Here is a 22354-nt window from a genome sequence, read left to right as displayed (position 1 = left end):
CTCTTGTACAATTTCTAAACAAGCAAAGGGTTACCTGAAGCCTGGTGTTCGAGACCAAATCCAGGCTCAGCAAGGCAGGATATCATGATCCATCAGTGATGTCTACCGCAGGTGCTAGGGGCAAAGTGGCAACAGACGGGTGGTCACTCTTGGGTTTGATAGAAGAACCAGGGCACACTTCAGAATAAAGAACAGGGACTATATGAAAAGGGGCAATAGAGGGACCTTGCGCTACTTTTAGAGGACACAGGGGAGGAGAGAAGGTGATCTGTGGCCCATCAGTCTTGCTCAGAACTGAATAGAGAGAGTAGCCTGTGGCCGCCATATACGCGTCCTCTCCGCAGCGTGTTGCCTTCTTGGGAGCGACTGTAGCACTCTAATGCCCCAGCTGCCCATGTGTCCCCAAAGCAAAGGCTTGGAGTTACATGCCCCATGTTTCCAATTTGCTATTTATGAAGATCTATGAGCTTCTCAGAAAAAATTTAATATGAATTCTCAGGCAAAAAGCACATATTGACAGGCAAAAAGAAGCTAAACACATTTTTTATTATTTTCAAAGCAAAATGTGGTGGTGCCATTGTTTTCAGACATCAAAAGAACAACTGTATTTTGCTTCAAGTCCTCTTTTGAGAACTATATATAAATTTCTATTTATTTATTTAAATGAGAAAGAACACAAATGCCAGCAAAAAGAAGAAAACATTTCAAAAGCCCTTCAATATATTTTATAGCAAATTATTCTTTTTTTAAAGTGAGGACTAGGGAGGTGGATATTTGAACATTTTTTTTCTCCCTGAAACCACATTCCTGTGGCATTACTCAAATTAAATCTTTCAGTCATTGAAAGTGGAAAGAGAAAATGACTATATTAAAACCAAACACAAAATAAATCTGGATCTTTTTATTATATTTTTCTATGTCTGTAACTTCCCAACCTGTTCTGTTTGTGAAAATATACAAATATAACTCTCTGCAAGAAGAAACAGCTTTCAGTCTTACGAGACCTGTTTCTTAAAGTAGCCTTTGTTTTGAGGGAAAGAGTAAGGTGACTATATGTAGAAATGCCTATTTGAAAACACTTGTTCTATTTGTGTGGTAACCTCTCAACCTATGTCTTAACTCTAGGAGAGGGAAAGAAGTCCACATATGAAACAGATTTTTCAAACATCATTTTTAGCAGGGGGGGGGAAGTCATATCAGAAAAGAAAGAAGTACAATTAGAATGATTATATAGCTTTTCTAATTGTCTTTTTTTTTTTAATTTTATTATTGTTTAAAATATTACAGATGTCCCTTTTTCTCCCCAGTGACCCGTTCCACCCCGTTCCTTCCCCCTCCCCAGTCCCTCTCCCCACCATGGTCCGAGTCCTTGGATTGTGCATATATGCACATAAATTCTTTGGCTACTCTCTCCCCCTCCACCCACCCTCCCTCCTCCATCCCTCTGACATTCATCAGTCTTGTGTGTTGACAGAATTCTGTTATATTAAATAATAAATCAGTAACAATTTTTGAACCGATTTATTATTTAATATAACAGAATTCTGTCAACACGCAAAGAGCAACAAGCATAATGTATTATCTACAAACCGAACTTAAAAATAGGGGGTAACAGATAAAGATGTGAAAACAAAGCAGTGTTTCATGTTTTCATCTTGTGCATGCAAACATATGCATACATAGAGTTCATTTTTTCTCCTTTCATTCATTTACTAATTCATTTGAAAAGCACTTTTAGTGAGTTGAATTGTGGCCTCCCTCCATGAGGTATGTCCACCCAGAACCTGTGAACGTGGCCTTATTTGGATAAAAGGTCTTTGCAGATGTAGTTAAGGATCTTGAGATGAGATCATCCTGGATTACTCGGGTGGGCCCTAAATCCAATGGCAGGTGTCCTTATAAGGGACAGAGCAAGACACACAGAGAGAAAAGGAGAGACCATGAGGAGATGGAAGTGGAGATTGGAATTATACAGACAAACCCAGGAATCCAGGAGCCACCAGAAGCTGGAAGAGGCAAGCAAGGATCCTCCCCTAAAGCCTTCAGAAGGGCCTCGATTTCAGACTTCTGGCCTCCAGAACTTCGACAAAATAAATTTCCATTTATACCTGGTTTGTGGTAATTTGTTGGCAGCCCTAAAAATCGAACACAGCATCTTTGAACACTTTTCTTGTGCCATGTGCATTGTTAGGCAAGTATACACCTGAAAATAAGATATCACCTTACCCTGGAGGGAATCACCAGAAACATTTAACCATGTGTAATTCTAAGTAAAGTTTTTTTAGACCAAAGGACAGTGGGGTTCTGGACAGAGGTCTCAGTTACTGAAAGCCTGCCCTTGTGCATGAGCACACTGTCAAGGCTCAAATAAGCTAAGAAGTACCCCAAAATGCTTGGGGCTCTAGAGGAAGCTTCCCCGAGGAAACAGCATTTCAGCCAGTCTTAAAGAGTGGGCAGAATTTTCATGATGAAGGTTGGAAAGCAGGCTTTATAGGAGACATCAAGCTGAAGGAATCGGAAGTATAAAAGGCACAAATGTGCTAAGGCAAAATAGAGAAGTTTCACCCTGGCATAGGTGTGCAGATGTAGCTAAATAAAACCGACTCCTCTGTGGACTGGATTTCGTCTCAGTTTTAAGTGTCATGCTCTGACCTTTGACCAACCTCACATCCTTAGCAAGCATATCAAAGCCTCCTAGCTGACAATTACCTGTGTTCCTTCAAATGCAGCCATAAATATATTTTTCTTTCTTTTGATAAATATTTTTGTTAGTAACAGAATGGCCTGACACTGAGATGAATATCAAACGGTTAATAGTATCGGATGGATTATAAACAATCATCTATCACAAGACCACCTGGAGGTGTGGCCCCTTGAGCGACTGCGTCCTTTGTCCCTGTGTTCTGTCAGTCATTAGAACCTGAGTTTATACTATTAAAGAAGTACGGGAACAGGGTCTGCTCGCAGAGAACAGTCTGCACACAATCGCTGGGTGGTCTCTTCCACTCCGACCCAACCTTCCTGTAAGCAAATTATCCTGTAATAAATTCTGTTAAATTCTGTGGAGTTGCTTGCTTTGTTGGTAAAACGCCTTCTCGTTATGATGGCCATTACACCTTTGCCCCACCATGGAACAATGAGTCTCTAAACGCGTTAATTCCCAACTGCAAGCAGCACGGCCCCTGCTGAGGGGATGGTGCTCCGTGCAGGGGGATTGGGGTGTTCCCTGAGGTTAGGGGGCTGGGAGATGGCGTGGGGACACGATGGAGAATTACAATTAGTGAAGGGACGTGATCCAAGTTTATTTTAGAAAAGTGTCTCTAGTGGGATTTTTTTTCAGTTATTAGTTTATGTTTTTACCCATAATTTCTCTTTTCTCTTCCTCTATTCATGTAAATAAAAGGTTCACATTTTTCTTGAGGAATGTTTGGGGTATGACTTCCTGGCTCTTGTTTTAAAAATATTAAACCCCTTGAGCCTGGCCGGTTTGGCTCGGCGGTTAGAGCATCGGCCGGCAGACTGAGGGTCCCAGGGTCGATTCCGGCCGAGGGCATGTACCTCGGTCCCAGGCTCAACCCCTGGCCCCGGTCGATGGGTGAGCAGGAGGCAACCAATCGGCGAGTCTCTCTCACACTGATGTCTCTCCCTTTCTCTCTCCCTCCCTCTCCTCCTCCCTTTCACTCTTCCTGAAAAGCAATGGAAAAAAAACAACTCAGGTGAGGATTAAAAAACAAACAATTAAAAAATATTAAATCCATTGAGAGGATAGGATTTGAGAAGGGTGAGTCTTAGAAAATAAGATCGAGAGAGAGATAAAGAGAGACAGAGACACACAGACAGAGAATGTTCTATTTTGCTATGAATCTAAAACTGGTCTTAAAAATATTTATTTTAAAAAGATATATATTAGTACTTTTTTGACAAATAATAAACTGTGCTTATTTTCCTTCATATTCCAATTTAAAGAAATCTATTTATTTTCCCTTTAAATAAAAAATAAAATGCAGATCTTTCCGTTTCCCCATTCTTGGGTACTTGAAGGTATAATAAAGATGTTTTTGCAACTATTACATACATTCACCAGGCTTTTCAAAGTAAGCCCACGGAGATTGCTGTATTTTCCATTACGGAAAGTATATAAGCAACTTTCATTGGAAGAACAGCTTTAGTTGTATAAGCAGTTTGTTTAGGAATAGAGCAATCAAGCTAGCATGGTTTTTAAGAGTTTGCTCTGGAGTTACTATCCTGACTTTAATTCCTGGCTTTACCATTCATCAGATATGGATTCTTGAGTAGGTCTTAGTTACGCTTTAAATTTTATTTTCTTTATCTCTAAAATGGAATTAATAAGAGCACCCATACGGAACTGATTTATTGGATTAAATGAGAAAAATGTACATAAAGCATATAGTATAAGGCCTGGCATAAGAAACTGTCTAATAAATTTATGTTTCTGTGATTAGAGGATATTACCCAGTCGCCAAATAACTTACGTCTTGGAGGACATTCAGTCATTCACTGAGCAAGAAAGGAGCTGAGTTTTGAAACTCCTGACTCTGGCTCTAGCCATGATTGAAGGAGTGAATAGGTTTTATACTTATTCTCCCACTATTAACGACTATGAAACTGAAAAAAATAGTGAAGCAGTTCTTTTCAGGTTTTGGTCAACAGACAGCTCAGTGCTGTGATACTCAAGAGCTATGAAACACAGGTGAACACCATGTTCACTCTGGTTTGCTACGTAAGAGCAATGTCCAGTTGTGGCCCAGGGAAATGAAGCCCAGGCCAAAAGTAGTAGTCTTGCCAGCCATGTGAAACAGTTGAAGTTTGGGACTATGGAAGCAGCTGGAATTTATATTTCAAGGTACCAGATATAAGGGAGCTTAGCAGAGAAGAAGCCACAGAAATCTGCATCAGTGTCCTCTTGAGTCTTTGACTAAATCCCTGTGCATGCACGTGGTAAAACTGAAAGGCCTGCCCAGCCGGTGTGGCTCAATTGGTTGGAGCGTTGTCCCGAGCACCGAAAGGTTGACAGTTCAGTTCCCGGTCAGGGCAAGTACCTAGGTTGTGGGTTTGATCACCGGTCAGACCAGGTACAGAAGGCATCCAATCAATGTTTCTCACATCGATGTCTATCTGTCTCTCTCTCTCTCTTTCTCTCCCTTCCTCTCTCTGAGCACATCCTTAGGTGAGGATTAAAAAAACAAACAAACAAAAAAAACATGAGAGGCCTGATAAAGAGCAGCTACTTTGGGACTATGCACTGTGGAAATACCAGAGCTTCGATAGTGCTGGGAGACAATGGGATGCCAGCAACCAGGGTGGAAGCCCCAGAAAAGTCATGATTTAGGAGTAGCACTACTCTAGCCCTAACATAAGGAATACTCTAGACCTACTCTAACAAAGCTTAAACCCAAGCCTCGGGAGAAATATGCTGAACTTCCAGTAAATTAATTACCTGCCAGAATAAAACCCAAATCTTTATAGGAATACAAATCCAGAATCTCATCAATATAGCATTCCATTGTCCAGCATAGAAATTAAAAAACAAACAGGCATATGAAGACTCAGAAAAATAAGACTGAAATGTGAGAGGGGAAAGGCAATAGAAATAGACCTAGAGATGACAGACATGTTGGAATTAGCAGGCAAAAACTTCAGGCAGCTGTTATAAATGTGATCAAAAAGTTAAAGGCAAAGATGAATACATGAATGACCAGATGAAGGATCTCAGCAAACAAAAGGAAACTAAAAGAGAGAGAAGAAAGCAAATTAAAATGGTAGAACTAAAAATATCTAATTTGCTGAATTGGGCTTAACAGCACTTCAGATATTCCAAAAGAAAAGATCTTGAAGATAGGTAAATAGAAACTCTGCAAACTGAAGCACAGAAAGAAAAAAAGACTAACAACAACAAAAAAATGAACAGAAATTCAATGACCTGTGGAGTCTTATAAACTCATCTAACATATGTGAAATAGCAGTCCCAGGAGAAGAGAGATTTTGTCAGGAAAAAAAAAATTAAAGGAAATAATAGTCAAAGAAATCCCCAAATGTAATGAAAAATAATAACCCACAGAGAACATTGTCCATCACAAAATAACTGATGTCCCTGAGGACATCTATTTATCTCCTCAGCAAGAAATGAACTTTTAAAAACTTAGTTATGAAATCCCCAGCTTTCCATTCTGGTAATTATGGAAGAATGAACCACAAATAGGATAAACACAAAGAAAACCACATCTAGGCATATTGTATACAATTACTTTAAACCAAATTAAAAATAAAATTTTCAGACATCCAGAAGAAAAAGACATTATGTCTAGGAAAGTAATAATAGAAAAACCACTGCATTCTCATCAGAAACAAACCAGAAAACAATGGAATGGCAGTTTTAAAATGTTAAATAAGAAATAAACTATGAATATAAGATTTAAATCAAGCAAACAGATTCTTTAAAACTTAGCCAATAAAAGATATTTTAGATAACAAAAGTGATGACCTGCACTACAAGAAATGTTAAATAAACTTATTCAGGTTAAAGGGAAATTATGCCACAAGGAACTAAAATTTACATGAATGAATAAAGAAACTAGATATTTTTCTATGTCTTTAAAAAGCAATTGACTATTTGAAGCATAAATGATAATGTGTTGCGGAATTCATAACATAGAAGTAAAATATATGAAAAATAGCACAAAAGAGAGAAGGCAAATAGAAGTATATTTATATATGCTTTCACATTGTATGTGAAGTGTTAAATCAATTCAAAGTATACTGTAATAGATAAAGGGTGCATATTGTAACAGCTAAAGGAACCACCACAGAAATAAAACAACGAGATAGTAAGCCAAAAGAGAAGATAAATATAAAGTTAAGAAATAATTTAAAAGATGTAAAAAGAAAGAGGAGAGATGGGACAAATAGAAAACAGTAAGATGCTAGACTTCAACCTAACAATATGAATGAACTTGTCAAATGTAAAGATACTAAACAACCAACTAAAAAGCAGAGAAGCAAGATCCAAGAATATGCTGTTTTCAAGCAATACTCCTCAAATATAAAGACATAGGTAGATTAAGAGCAAAAGGATGGGATAAAAAGATGTACCATGAGCCATTAATCATAAGATAGCTGGAATAGCTATATTAGTTCCAGACAAAGTATACCATTTATGACAGCATCAAAAATAATAAAACACTTCAGAATATGAAATACTAAGAATATGAAAGATCTGTACAATGAAAACTATAAGACATTAAAGAAAGAAATTGAAGAAGATAAAAGTAAATGGAAAGATATTGCATGCTCACAAATTGAAAAAATTAATTTTGTAAAATGTTCATACCACTCAAAGCAATCTACAGATTCAAGGCAATCCTTACCAAAATTCCAATGGCATTTTTTCACAGAAATAGAACAAACAATCCTAAAGTTTGTGTGGAACCACAAAGGACCCCAAATATTCAAAGCAAACTTTGAAAGAAAACAAAGCTGGAGACATCACACTTTCTGATTTCAAACTATATTATAAAGCTATCATAATCAAAATAGCATGGTATCGTCATAAAAACAGATACAGGTCAACAGAACCAAATAGAGAGCCCAGAAATAAACCCACACATATACAGTCAACTAATTTTTGACAAGGGTACCAAGAACACACAATAGGGAAAGGATAACCTATTCAATAAATGATATTGGAAAAACTGGATATCTACATGAAAAGAATAAAACTGGGCCTCTGTTTTACACTGTTCATAAAAATTAATGTGGCCCGGCTGGACGTGGCTCAGTGGTTGAGCGTCGACCTAGGATCCAAGCGATCGGGGTTCGATTCCCAGTCAGGGCACATGCCCGGGTTGCGGGCTCGATCCCCAGTCAAGGGCGTGCAGGAGGCAGCCAATCAATGACTCTCTCGTCATTGATGTTTCTCTCTCTCTCCATCTCCTTTCCTCTCTCTGAAATCAATAAAGATATATTTAAAAAAAAATTAATGTGAAATGGATTAAAGACTTAAATGTAAGACCTGAAACCTTAAAACTCCTGAAAGAAAACAGGGGGGTAAGCTCCACACTATTTTATATATGTAACATTATAATAAATATCACAAGTTTATTATAAAAATTTTTGTATTAAATGGCTATAAGAAACATTCTCTTAATAGGTTAAAATCTAGAGTCACATACCATTAATGATCAGTGATTTTTTTTTTAATTTTCAACACCTAGCACATTGTAGGTACTTAATAAAGAATTGCTTAATGAATGGCTTACAGAGTCATCTAGTTTAGCCTTCCACTCAAATCAGGAGCTCCTCCACTAGTTACATATGAAGCTTTATCAACTTGAGATAATTTATTTGGCTAAAAAAAATTAACTACCTTTTAAAAGTTTGGAGGTTCTGACTTACGGAGAAAATTAAACAATCTGGTTCCATGTGACAGCTATAACAGTACTTGAATTCGTGTGTCCACTGCACAAGCTTTCCCTTTTTAGTGTAATGTCCTCTAAGCCTCCAACTCATTTTCTTGTAAGAGTTTTCAGATCTTTTCCATCAACTTACTTATCATCAAAACACAGATGATTTTTCAATACCCCTCTTAACAAGTAATTTTCATATTTTAACACAACATGCCAATGCAGAATCCACAAGGAATATACTCTCCTTTTATTGGAAATGTCTTCCAGTCATATGTGCTAGGTATCTATAAAATGTTAAGTCAAAACAGCAGACTTATATATGGTCACCATCAACAAACTCCTAACAATATTAATATACTTAAGTTTATATATTTATACAAGAGTTTTTGAACTTGAGTGTAGAATTTCATATTTAGACCTGATATAAATCTCCTTTATTATATTTAAATTCTTATTTTAATCTATTAAAATATTTTTGTATCTTGTTACCATTCTCCAAATATATGAGGTTTTATCCTATTTCAAAGGTATTTAATATACTAGCTGTATATAGCTTTATTTCCTGAAATCTTGTATTTATTTATAAATTCTCTATTGAAATATATATAGTCAAGTCATTTTCATTCATCATTATTCTTTTATTCATTCAACAAGTGAACATTTTCTGATATCTGTTTTCAGATAATATTGATAAAAATAGAAGAGGTTACTATATAGTTGATTTGGCAAGTATGGATATTACATGTTGTTGAAATGATTAATTAAAAGAAAAATTTTATATTTTCACTTATAAAAAAAGCTTAAAAGAAATTTTGAAATTATTTTTCTCCTAAAAGTAGTGATAATAAAACTCATATATAAAACTTCAAAAGAAAAGGAAAGGAAAATTTCTAAGCTAAAAACTATGAAACACTGTTGAGAGATAGTAAAGGTCTTAAAAATCAAAGAGATCTATTTTGTTCATCAGATAACCCATGGACAAAGACAATAGTGTGGAGAAGGCCTGGGGGAGCAGGGGGCGGATGCTGGGTGGAGGGGACCAATGGGGGGGAAAGGGGACATCTGTAATATCTTCAACATTAAAGATAAATGTTTTAAAAATCAAAGAGAATTTCATGTTTATGGATTACAACATGCAGATTTAAGCAGATGCAAGATACTGGTGTCAAATCTCCCCAAATTAACCAATAGACTCAATACAATCCCCATCAAGTTCCAGCCAATTCTAAACTATATATGAAAATATAACTTATCTGGAATAGTTCAAGCAATCTTGTAATAGAAGAACAAAATTGAAGAACTTATTCTACTTGACTTCAAGACTTACTATCATCCAGAGATAATGTTAAAATATGAAAAGATAAAAAAATATTCACAAGACATATATCAGATAAAAATCTGTGTCCAGAGAGAGGAAGGAAGAGGGAGAGAGAGAAACATCAATGATGAGAGTCATTGATCAGCTGCCTCCTGCATGCCCCCTACTGGGGATCCAGCCCAAAACCCGGGCATGTGCCCTGACCAGTAACTGAACCTCGATCTCCTGGATCCTAGGTCAGTGCTCAACCACTGAGCCACGCCAAGCCGGGCTGTATTATATATTTATTTTATTTTATTTTTTCCATCACCATTTATGCCCCCATGTATTATATATGTTTCTTACAACTCAATAACATAAGCAACCCAATAAAATTAATGGGCAAAGGACTTAAACAGAAAGTTGACAAAAGGTGATATATGTTGGTCAATATGCATAAAAATATGTCTGGACAGTTAATAAAATGTGAAAATGTTTGTAAATAAACCAAAAAAAAATAAAGGACTAGCCTTGGATACAATGTTAGAAGTAGTAAGGCAGTTCAAATATGTAAAAATATTTAATTGATTTGGAAAACTTTAGGGCTTAGTTATTTTAAAATAAGTGGGGAAAGTGAGAACAGGTTTGCCACAGTTTCTAATAACATATTTTTTCGTTCCGTGTTTTTGTTTTATGACTGGGTAAGAGAATGTCAGAGTTTCAAGTTATGCCACACATATTGAAGTGTAGGATGATAAAACCAAATGCAACTCATAAATTTCCCAGTTCATCTGTCCTTTTATAGACATTATTTTTACAGGTATAAAAGTAATCTTTATATTTATAAAGTGGAAATACAAAGCGGAAATATGAAAAAGAAGTTCCTGCTCCCCCCTTCTGTTCTAGACCTTTGGCTACCCAGCCGATCCGTTTTCTCTAGAACCTTTTCCAAATCAACCTTTCTCTCCACCTCGTCCAAATGTGTCAGTCAAGGCTAAAGGCAAACAGCATGGTTCTATATTTAGATGAGAGACTTAAAGAGGTACTTGCAATGGCTGTTCTAACTGCTATTGTTTCAAGTGGTTTTGTTGAATTACAGAGGGAGACTTTCTTGAAGTGTTTTCCAAACAGGAATTAAATTCAAAACATGTTTTTACCCCCACTAGTGTATCTTAACTACCGTAAGCATATGAGCATTTTAAGTGCAATGTGAAACCTTTCAAGTTGTTTTATATTCATTTATGCTTCTCAAGGCATAATTTTCAAGTAATTACATATATGCAAATGTTCTCCTGAGCTTTCCCCTTAAGGAAGTTAAAGTAAAAAGGTCAAATTGTAGTCAGGCTATTTATTTCAGAGTTCTAACTTGATCAAATGTCATCTTAAAATACATATTTCCCTAGAGCTTTAGAATATATATTTCCTTTCCCCCACCTCTTCATTCTGTATTATCATTAAAGATTGTATTAATATATCAATATTGCAGATTTTTTAACCAAAACACTTTAATAGACTTTGATAGAAATATATGCAGGTTTAGTAGTTTGAGAATATCACTAAAATATTATTTACATCACTTTTATATAAAATAAATGTGTAATATATATAATGGAAGTTTTGCTTCAGCAAAATATTTCCAGCAGCCGTAGTCTCCATTTCCTTCTACCTGGATGAGTTGCCTGTAACTGATACGGTTTCTGCATCATCTTGTTTCCTTCCCAGCTGGTTTTGACCAATGAGGAGCAGCCGACAAGAGATCAGATGGTAGGAGGGGAGAGAGGTCAGGGTATTAAATTGCCCACTCGCCCTCTGTTTTACTGTGGTTTCAGCAGTGGTTGCCAAAACCTACCAGGCACAGTGTCACACAGCCTCTCTTCCCAGAGCTCAACCTTTTCCCAGGCCCGGCAACACTAACCCCTTTTCCTGACCCTTCAGGTCTATGAGCTGTAACAGCTTCTCGCTGTTGCAAAAACCTAACTCACCATTCCTTGTTGTATTTTACCCCTGCCCACCCGTCTGTAAACAATCCTTTCCGTTATCTTCAGTTTCATCTTTTTAAAAAATATATATATCTTTACTGATTTCAGAGAGAGGAAGGGAGAGGGAGAGAGAGAGAGAAACATCAATGATGAGAGAGTCATTGATCAGCTGCCTCCTGCACACCCCCGACTGGGGATCGAGCCCGCAACCTGGGCATGTGCCTTGACCCGGAATCGAACCTCAGTCTCCTGGATCCTAGGTCGATGCTCAGCCGCTGACCCAAGCCAGCCAGGCTCAGTTTCATCTTTTTAGTTGTGCCACTTGTGTTTTCCTTGAACTCTGATTGATATAGTGATTATTACTGGAATGATCCCAGGAAATAGAGCTGTAAAGAAAATTCAGGATTGGTTGCCATGAGCTGCTGATAATCTTCTTAACAAGACGAAATATGCCATAGGTAAGCTATGGCATGCAAGGGCATTTGTTAACTCGAATTATCATCAGTTGTAGCACAGGACAGAATACAAGTAGAGAACAAGGCGTGGGAGAGCAGACAGGTCATTTATTGCTGTTGCTTCAATGATAATGAGTAATCTACAGGGGTGACACAGCTACTTCTGACTGCCTTGGAGAGTTTTAATAAAAAAAAGATAAACTTATAGCTTTATTCATCCAATAAAAGGTTTGGGGGAAGAATCAGAATGTCTCTATAACGTCCTTAAGGAAAATCCTTGTCTCATGTAGCAATGTTATCTAATCCACAAATCATTAAGTTGGACTTGTATAGCATCATTCTGCTATTACGTGGGAATGGTGTATGAGACTAGGTGTAAGCAAGTACATAAATTACAAATAAAACACATTAACAGGTTACTCAGCATCTCACTAGGCTCTGGTAACAAAATGCTCTCCCTTTGAGCTTTCAGACCTAAGAGCGACAATATTCCTAGTCCATGGCAATACCTTACCATCCTTTTGGGATCCCTAGGGCTGCCCATATCTCCTTAGGTAATCTCCTGACCTCATTCTTCTCAGTTAAAATCTTTTGAGTGGGTGAGCTATCTACTACTTACTGGGATCCTGACTGATTTACTGCACAAAATACACACACACACACACACACACACACATACACACAATATTCCCATTATCCAGGATTATGCTAAAAAGAGAAAAGGAGCTTGAATGAGTAAAGAGAAATAGTGTGTCATCATAGAAAGAAGAGGTTTCTGGGGTTACCTAATTTGAAATTCAATACCCAAAGTCATTCTTTGGTTAATGGGTAAAAGGAAAGTAAATTTATTTTCCCCTTTGAACCTCAATTTCTTAATCCATACTAAAGAAAATAATAGTATCCCATTAATTCATTGTGATCGTTAAATTTAAAAATTTGTAGTAACATGTAAAGCACCTAGAATACTGCATATACAGTAAATATTATTTCATTAGTTGTGGAGGTACAGTATAGGATCATTTATCCAGGAATCTAAACACTAGAATCATCCAAACTATGGAATTTTTGTCAAAGCCTTTGCTTTATAAGCATTCTTTAAAAAAAAAAAAAAATCACAACAGTCTAATAACAGAACAAGTTGTCATGGTGCATCTCAAATGATAACAGTGAATTTCCGCCAGAATGCAAAGGACCACCCAGTGTTACAACCACACTGTCCTCACAGCACGGTGGGAATCACAGTGGATGAGTTCAGTGCCACCCTGTAATCTGGCTGATACAGCACCACTTGTGAGAGAGTTTGTCAAGAACATGGCTGTTCTTTACACGTTCTACCAAGTCACTTGATGAGTATTCTTCTTGGAGGTGAAATATCAAAATTCTGGTAACTTTCAGTTGAGAAGAAGTTAGGTCCTTGACACTCTAGATAAACAAATTTCTACTCCATGTGCTTTGCAATTCCTGGCTGCTGAGAAAATCTATATTCACCTCAAAGTATGTAAGGGATTATTTTTCCCCTAAAAGAACCATGAAGTCCCAATGAGATAGTTGTATTTTTATTTAATTTGGTTTAGCCCTGTCTTATTACTATAAAAGGATTTGAGTCAGTTTAGAAAAATACACAAATGGGAAAAAACTAAATAGATGAGCAAATCTGAGTGAGGAGGAAATAAGGATAGGAAAATAAAATAAACCAATGGAAAGGTTAGTACATTAAAAAATCCAAGTCATAAATTATTATGTACTTATTAAAGTTGGGCCTCAGGTATGTCTCTAAACTTTCTGGTAGCTGAAAAGAGAATAAAACATTATTGGTTACAGGATTCACAGAGTGGATGAGATTAAAATAAATTGGTTTCCCAAGAGACACAGCATTTGCTACTAAAAAAGCAGAGCAATTTCTCTATGGTCATCAGAAGGGGGACTACAGGAGATTATGTCCTTCACAACATTCTCTACAGTTAATATAATAGTGAACATCATCTCATATAACTACTTCATGTAACTTTGCTAAATGCATTCAATAAAAGTTATTCTATGAAGGTCAAATTATGTAATCAAAGGTCATAGGTCAAATATGGTCTTGTTTGGGAGGAGAATAAAGTAGAACATCTAGAAAAAATTAATGAACTATGTGTCCACTGTTAAGAATCAGCAGAGAATTCAAGTTGAATTTTTAAATCTAATTTAAGAACTTAGAGGGTAGAGATTTGATGTTGCTGAACTAAGGACAGATCCATATGCTTCAATCATCAGTTAAATGGGGGGGGGGGGAGAGGTTTACACACATTTAAGAGCCCAACTGACAGGCATGGCCAACTGACCATCCTACCTTTATAAGAGGTAGACTGAGGATTTACAAGAACCATGATTTGCCATAAGAAATCTTGTAATGAAATAATTGCCTCAAATATTTTTTTGCTCTTTTCCATTAATTTCCAATTTATACTCTTTAAGAAGCTTTTTGAGTGGAGGCTAAACTGGCACAATAGGTTTCCACAGTATGTGGTGTTTCCTTCCTTCTTTCTTTACTCTGAGATTAATTAATCACCTATTATAGGTGAAGCACTGTGTTGGGTAGTGGGAATACAATGATGAGGGAGACATAATTATTGCCCTAAAGGCTAGAAGGACAGACATATATGTAAACAGCAGTTCCCATATAGTCTACAATACTATAGGGGTAAAAAAATAGAGCACTTAGCTTTACTTGAAAAAGAAATCCAGGGAAAACTTCATAGATGAGGAGATGACTAAGATGAACTTTGAAAGATGGGGGAGAGTTTGCTAAGTGAAGAGGAGGCAGACGTGCCTCAAGAACAGAAAATAGCCCATGGAAAAGCACAGAGTGAGAAACAGTGCTTCGTGCACAGAACATAGCCCATGGAAAGGCACAAAATTGAGAAATGCATGGCAAATTTGGGCAACAGCAGGTAATTCATCAAAAAGGATGGACAAGGACAGGTAAGGAAAGAAGGGAGACTGGAAGGCAGGGGCCTTGTAGGCTATACAAATTAAGCCATTCAAAGTTGTTAAGTAAGGAAAGAGCACCGTCAGACTTGGCTTTTACAAAGACCTCTCTGGCAGCAGCTCAGAGGACAGTGCACAAGAGTTTCATCACTGCATAGTCTGAACATCACTGCGATGGCGGTGTGACATGCTACATAATATTTAGAATGCACAACTGGTGTGATCAATTAGATTTGATGGGGAGGGGCAAAGAAACAAATGTAATTGAGAATAATCTGCAGATTTCCAGCTTGGGCAACTGTGTGAATGATGATGCTTATTCCTGCTAGATTGACCTGAGGAAGAGCAGGTCTCAGTTAACGAGTTCAGACTGGGTTCATCAAAGACGAGATGGTTGTGAAAGATTCAAGAAATGATGCTTTGCAGGACACTAGAGAAATAGCAAGGCTGAAGAGATCTAATGGTAGTCGAAACATAAGTGTGTGCATAAGATTGTGAAGAGGGAGTGTATAGAATCAACAACATCAGGACACACGTGTGTTTAAGAGCCCATAAGAGAAAACAGTGAGGACTGGTCAGGCAGGAAGAGAACCAGGTTACTATAGAGGGGGAAGTATCATAAAAGAAGGAGAGGTCTGTCATTTTAAATGTTAGATAGTAAAATTATAAAGGAAATGGAGTTGGCTTTGTAAATTAGATTTTTTGATGACCATGTTAAATAACATGCATTCAAAGTAAATTTAATGAACACTTAACCTGCTTTGAGGCACTCTCATCAAGAAGCTTACACTCTCAGCAATAAACAATAAATGTGTTAACCAAGTAAAAAGTATATTTGATAACAGTGTTATGGAAAAATAAAAAGGGCAAAAAAGTAGGGATGGCAGCAAGAGCGCATGAAGGAGGATGGTCTGGGCAGGTCTCATTGGCAGGCGATATTTAAACAAACTCTTGAAAGAGGTGAGAAGGTTAGCCATGAGGATATCTAGGAAGAGCATTTCAGACAGAGGAAATAGCTCATGGAAGGGCTCTAAACATGCCTGGCATATTTAACAAAAAGTAAGGAAGCCAGAATGGCCAGAGTAGTGCAAGCAAGGAGAGAGCAATAGATGAGATCAAAGAGTTCAGGTCATTTAAGACCTTGTGGGTTATTGTAAGGACTCTGACTTTCAGTTTATGCAAAATGGCAAGCCATTGGAGGCTTTTGAGAAGAGGAATGACATGATCTGATTTCTGTTTTAAAGGTTTACTCTGAATAGACTTTGGGGGAGAGGATGATAGATGCAAGGGTGGAAAGAAAGACATCAGTTAGGAGGCTACTACAGTCAACCAGGTAAGAGATGCTAGTGATCAGACCAGGTGGCAAAGGTGGTGAGGAATGAGTGGCTTCTAGACATTTTCTCAAGATGCCAACAGGATTTTCTGATGGATCAGAAGAGAGAGCGAGAGAAAGAAGGAGTCAATGTTTTTGTCCTGAGGAACTAGAAAAATGAACATGCCATCAGTTGAGTTGGGGAGAATGTGGGTAGAACTAGTTTGAGGGGGCAGAAATAGTTTGGGAGTTCACTTAAATGTGATAAGCTGTTAAATATCCTAGTGGAGGTGGTGACTAGGCAGTTGGGTGCATGAATATAGATCCAGAGGAGAGATCTGGACTATAGATATAATGCAAAAGCTGCAGTCACATTCATGGTATTTAAAGCCATAAGACGGGGAGTTCACCAAGGAAGGGAGTGTGGAAGTAGAAGAGGACAAGGACTGGGTGCTGGGGACCTTTAAAGACAAGGATTGGGGAGGAGGGGAGACCCAACAAAAGCACTTGGAGGAGGTGGTCAAAGAGGTAGGAAAAACCAAGTGAGTGTGGTATCCTTAATCAAGTGAAGAAAATGTATCACAAGGGAGCTAGTGACCAGCCCTGCCAAATGCTGCCCTTCAGCCCAGCAGACTGAGTGGTGAGAGTTGGCCATTGGATTTAATAATGTCATTCAGTAAAGTGCGAGAGGCAACACCCCACTTATGGTGAGTTTAAAAGAGAAATCTGAAATTGTGTTTTGTTGCAAAGGGGAGCAAAGAAATGGTTAGTTGACAGTAAGTGGGGGCAAGAGAAGTAATTTTGTTATTGTTGTTAAAGATGGGAGGTGGGTACAGATCAGATTGCAGTGAGGTGAAGAGGAATTGAAAGTTTAAAAAATAAGGGACTTGGGCTGTTTCCAGATCTTAGCTATTGTAAACTGTGCTGCTATGAACATCGGGGCACATATATCTTTTCTGATGAATGTTTCAGGATTCTTAGGATACATTCCTAGCAGTGGGATCACTGGGTCAAACGGCAGCTCCATTTTTAATTTTTTGAGGACCCTCCATACTGTTTTCCCAGTGGCTGCACCATCTGCATTCCCTCCAGCAGTGCACCAGGGCTCCCCTTTCTCCACACCCTCGCCAGCACATGTTGTTTGTTGATTTGTTGATGGAGCCATTCTGACAGGTGTGAAGTGATACCTCATTGTGGTTTTAATTTGCATCTCTCTGATGATTAGCGACGTCGAGCATTTTCTCATGTGTCTCTTGGCCAACCGTATGTCCTCTTTGGAGAAGTGTCTATTTAAGTCAGAGGGATGGAGGAGGGCGGGTGGGTGGAGGGGGAGAGAGCAACCAAAGAATCTATGTGCATATATACACAACCCAAGGACATGGACAATGGTGGGGAGAGGGACTGGGGAGGGGGAAGGAACGGGGTGGAACGGGTCATTGGGGAGAAAAGGGGACATCTGTAATATTTTAAACAATACTAAAATTTTAAAAAATAATAATAAAAAAATGTTAGCTATTATCAGCATTAAAAATATATATATATAAGGGAAAAGAAAATCAATAATCATTTCAGAAAGCATGGTTGTAAAGGGACGGGGTGGAAGGAGGTACTAGCCGAAGGATTACTCAGCGCAGAGGAAGACTCAGCTTCCTGTCTTTTAAAGATGGTTTTACAATTTTGAACGTGCGTCTGTGCCCGTAGAAAAGAGCCACAGAAGGCAGAGACAAGGAACACATGTTGAACTGTGGCTGCCGAGAAGGGAGAAGGCACCGGTAGATGGCTCAGCCCTGGACAAATGTGTGCAGCCCTTGAATCAGAGGAAGGACAGGAGAAGGGTGGCGGCAGGTGGAGATGCGGGGACTGAATGATGAGGGGGACCTTGCCGCCTGGTTTCTATTTTCCTTGCAGAGTAGAATAAAGTCATCTCCTAAGAGTAAGGAGAGGAAGGGCAGAGATGTAGGAAGGAAACAGAGACGTAAAGGGCATAACATTTGGAATGAATGTTATATGCCCTCTACTGCCGGCTGAACACAATTTGCTCACTTGCTTTTCTCTCCCTAAGCACACAAATGCACACATATACCAACGCAAAAACATAAAAATGAAACACCCCTTAGAATTGCCGCCTTCTTTATTTTTAGTTGTTATGTGGCATATGTTACAGGCAGGGAAAAATTCTAAGAGAGCCCCAAATGATCCTTACCTTCAGATGATTGTGGCCTTGAATAATCCCCTTGAGTTTGAGCTGGATCAAGTGGCTTGCTTTCAACAAACACAATACAGCAACGGTGATGGGATATCAGCCCTGAGGCTAGGTTATAAGGCTGTGACTTCATCTTGCTCACTCTTTCTTGCCCAGGCTCTCTAATGAAAACCCACTACCGTGGTGTAAGCTGCCCTATGGAGAGGCCCACGTGGCAAGGAACTGAGGGTGGGTTAGTCCTCTATGCTGTCTTTATTTCTGCAAGGAAAAAGGCAGAATATTTGCACTTGGAATCCTGACTTCATTATATTTTCAATATTTAAAGGGACCCTATTAGTTTCTTTTCTGAGCATTAAATATCGTTGTGATTCAGGTTACAGTTTGTGGCATTAGGCAAGGGGAAAATTACATGTCAGAAGTCGAACAAATGCTCCTGGAAAGAACGATGCCTCTGTTAGGTTCTCTTAAGATTATGAGATTCACTAAGGTCCTTCTGCCAGAAGAAGGAAACCGGATCAGAACTGTCTCTACCATAATTAAGATTCAAAACTTAAAGCAATTTACTGAGTTATTAATCTGAGAATATAAAAGCTAAATTAAAATCCTTCCTGACTTATATTCTAATCTGCCCCAAAAATTGTAGGGGACTTTCCAAGCCAGTTCAAAATTATCTACATCACCAAGTCACAGTGCTCATCACCTCCCTACATATCTCCAACTTTTCTATTTTCTTGTTTCAATTTATTGTAGTTTAAGGGTTTTTTATGCTTTCTTTCACCTTCTATCTAATTATTCTCCATGTCCTACAAATTATTTCCCCCAAACCTCTCCTATCTGTGCCCCCTTTTCACTATTTCCCTAACACCACTGTGGCACAGTACCCCATCCCCTGTGCCTAGGCCTCGCTGTGCACTCAATGCACTATTCGGTCTGTGCCGCCCCCTCACCCCACCCCATCTTCTAGACACACCTGCTTCTCCTGTCTACACGGATAGGACACATCCATTTTGCACAACTTCATCCTGTTCCACTGGGCAACAGGTGATGGTCCAAACTAGGCCAGTCAAATCTTTCCCTAAGATGGACCAAAAAAAGCTAATTTCTGTGGTGGCAGAAAATGGAGGATTAGGCCATGCTTCTCCCGTGTGTACCAAAGAAAGTGAGAGCACTGCCGTCAAAGAGGGAGACAGAACCAAGCACACAGGCAGGAGAAGAGACGGGGCCAGAGGCAGAGGTCTGGTCCCGGCCGCCTTCCTCAGCCACTTCGTTCCTTAGGCCTTCTGCACTCCAGTCCTTTGGTTTCCTTATAATGATGGTTTTTTAAATTTCTTCAGTAATTTACATAGTCCTAACTAAACCCTGTGGGATTCTCCTAACTGTCTCTCTGCTTCTCCCCCCTCCCTGGTCTCACCCGTCCTGCATGCCACTGACAGGCACGTTTTCAGATTAAGGAATTCAGGTTTCTTCAGTAATCAAAGGAACCGATGTGCAGCTGCAGGGAGAGGCGACATGGGGCTAAGTTAAGTTTTTCATAAGTAAAGCTAACTGCAGTGTAAGAAACAGTGTGAAAAGTTATTAGTGGCAAAGAAGCGACTGCATGTCTCTAACGCAGGAACTACTCCCATTTCTGTCTGAGGCTGACCAGCCGCTGGTGCTCTGACCGCCACTCTTCCAGCCTCTCGGGGACCGCAACAGCGAGCAACATTGCCACCTGCTGGGGACTGGAGAAGTTACAGAGCTGGGGGTTTCTATTCAAATCTCAAACTTCAGGGCTTAAAGATATCTTTCATTAAGAAAACTGGTTTTAAAAAGAAATGCAAATAAATTACAATTGTGTTTAATGATGATTCTTATATTTTAGGTCATAATGCTATAGCTGAATTACAACTCTGGAAATGCTACAATGGTAGGAACTGATGTTCTATTTGAGTTATTAACATTTTTACTCTAGCTGGTGCCATTAAATTACCAACATTAAACCAAGCAATTCTAACCTAGTTAAATGTGTTTTGCAATAGAGGATGTTAAAAAGACACATTTGACTCTTCATTCCGACTTGTTGGGGAAATGCATGTAGTTAAATTAAAAGGCATCTTGTCACAAGGAAAGATTTTTTATTGCTGCTCTTGGAAATGGATGGTCTTCATATCCTTTAAGTCCTGAATAAGTCAGGACAAAGGACAATAGCACTTTGATGTCCACCTTCAGAATGAAACATCTAAAGGACAAGCAAAACTTCCTCTTACTAATATTGTTGCCATTTTAAAGCAGAGCAAGGTTTGTCCTTTCTCCACCTATGTAAACTCGCTATTTATTACCATAGCTAGGCACTGACTAGGAGTAAAGGGGGGCAAGATGGGGTAGGGAAACACCCCCCCAGGAAGGAGATGAGGGAGCTTTGAAGTCTGTTTGAGGTGGGGGCAGATGTGAGCCCAGGATCAATGTCGCAGTCAGACTTCCTGCGCACTCCCTTCCCCACAGGGGACATCCAGACAACCTGCTAGACCTGCAATTTCTAAGGGTGGCTTGTGTTACAGAAAAGGATGGTAACGGTCTCTTTCATATCAGTTACACAATAAGATCTCTGACCAAACACTGCATTTATATGCAGTTGCTTAAAATAATAGTTATGATCTCCAGACAAGGAAAGGGAAAGCCAGGCTTTCTATTTTGTGTGTCTGACCATGAGACCTACAGTCTGTAACTGTTTCTCCTGCTATAATTTCTTCCATCTGTTGAATCGCAGTTCACGGACAGAGGGAAACCATTCGCGAGCTTAAGTAAGATTTATTTTGAGGACAAGACAGATGCTGATAGAGAGCCAATGAGAGTAAAACTCAGAGATGCTATATTCTGACTGACCTTGGGATGGGCAGTTTACCAAAAAGCAAAAATATCCTTACTTTTTTCTTCTTCTTTTTGATGACTTGTTATGTCTTAACTAATCACCATTCAGGAGATGACTAGAGCTAAATGCTCCAGTTATTCAAATGCTGGGCCTATTTATATGTTGGCAGAGAAAGCAGCCAAGCCTGTGTGACTGACGTAAAAATTCAACTCATCGTATAAAACGGGGTCGGAATTTGTTTAGTGTTTTATCTCGAAAATTAGACCCATACTTTGGACCCAAGAGTGGCCCAAAGTTTCCAGTTCTAACTGTTCTATTATAGCAGGAGCTCTCAGTGCTGGCTACACTTTAGGATTACCTGAGCTTTTTAAAAACTGCCAGTGCCAAAGCCCAAACCCAGACTAATTAAATAAGAATCTCTGAGGCAGCCTGGGCAGACTTTTTTTTTTTTTTAAGCTCCTTAGGTGATGTGCAGCCAGGGCTGAGACTCAGTGCTATTCGGCAGCTTATGCTGGAATGGAAGCAAGCTAACATCCTTACTTCACTTTCATTGCATTTGTTCGTAACAGCCAGATTCGCAAATTGTACTTAAATAATCAAATCACAACTTGAAATTCTGACTAATAATTTTAGTCCTTGAAGTAGAAGTTTTCTAAATAGTACCTAGCGGTTTTATGAAACCTTGGTACAACATCCATTTATCCCTAAAGAATAATACATATGCTGGGGAGTTCTCTTCAAGTCCCATATTTGCAAAGGCTAAATATATCATCCATTTTAGCTGACTCTTTTGTGTATTTTTTGTATACCTCAGTAGTAATTCACAATCTAAAAATCAACTTCATCTAGATAACATTAAAGCCTACT

Source organism: Miniopterus schreibersii, assembly GCF_964146895.1.
Source record: "Miniopterus schreibersii genome assembly, chromosome: 1".
NCBI classification, from domain to species: Eukaryota; Metazoa; Chordata; class Mammalia; order Chiroptera; family Miniopteridae; genus Miniopterus; species Miniopterus schreibersii.
This window is presented reverse-complemented; position numbering follows the sequence as displayed.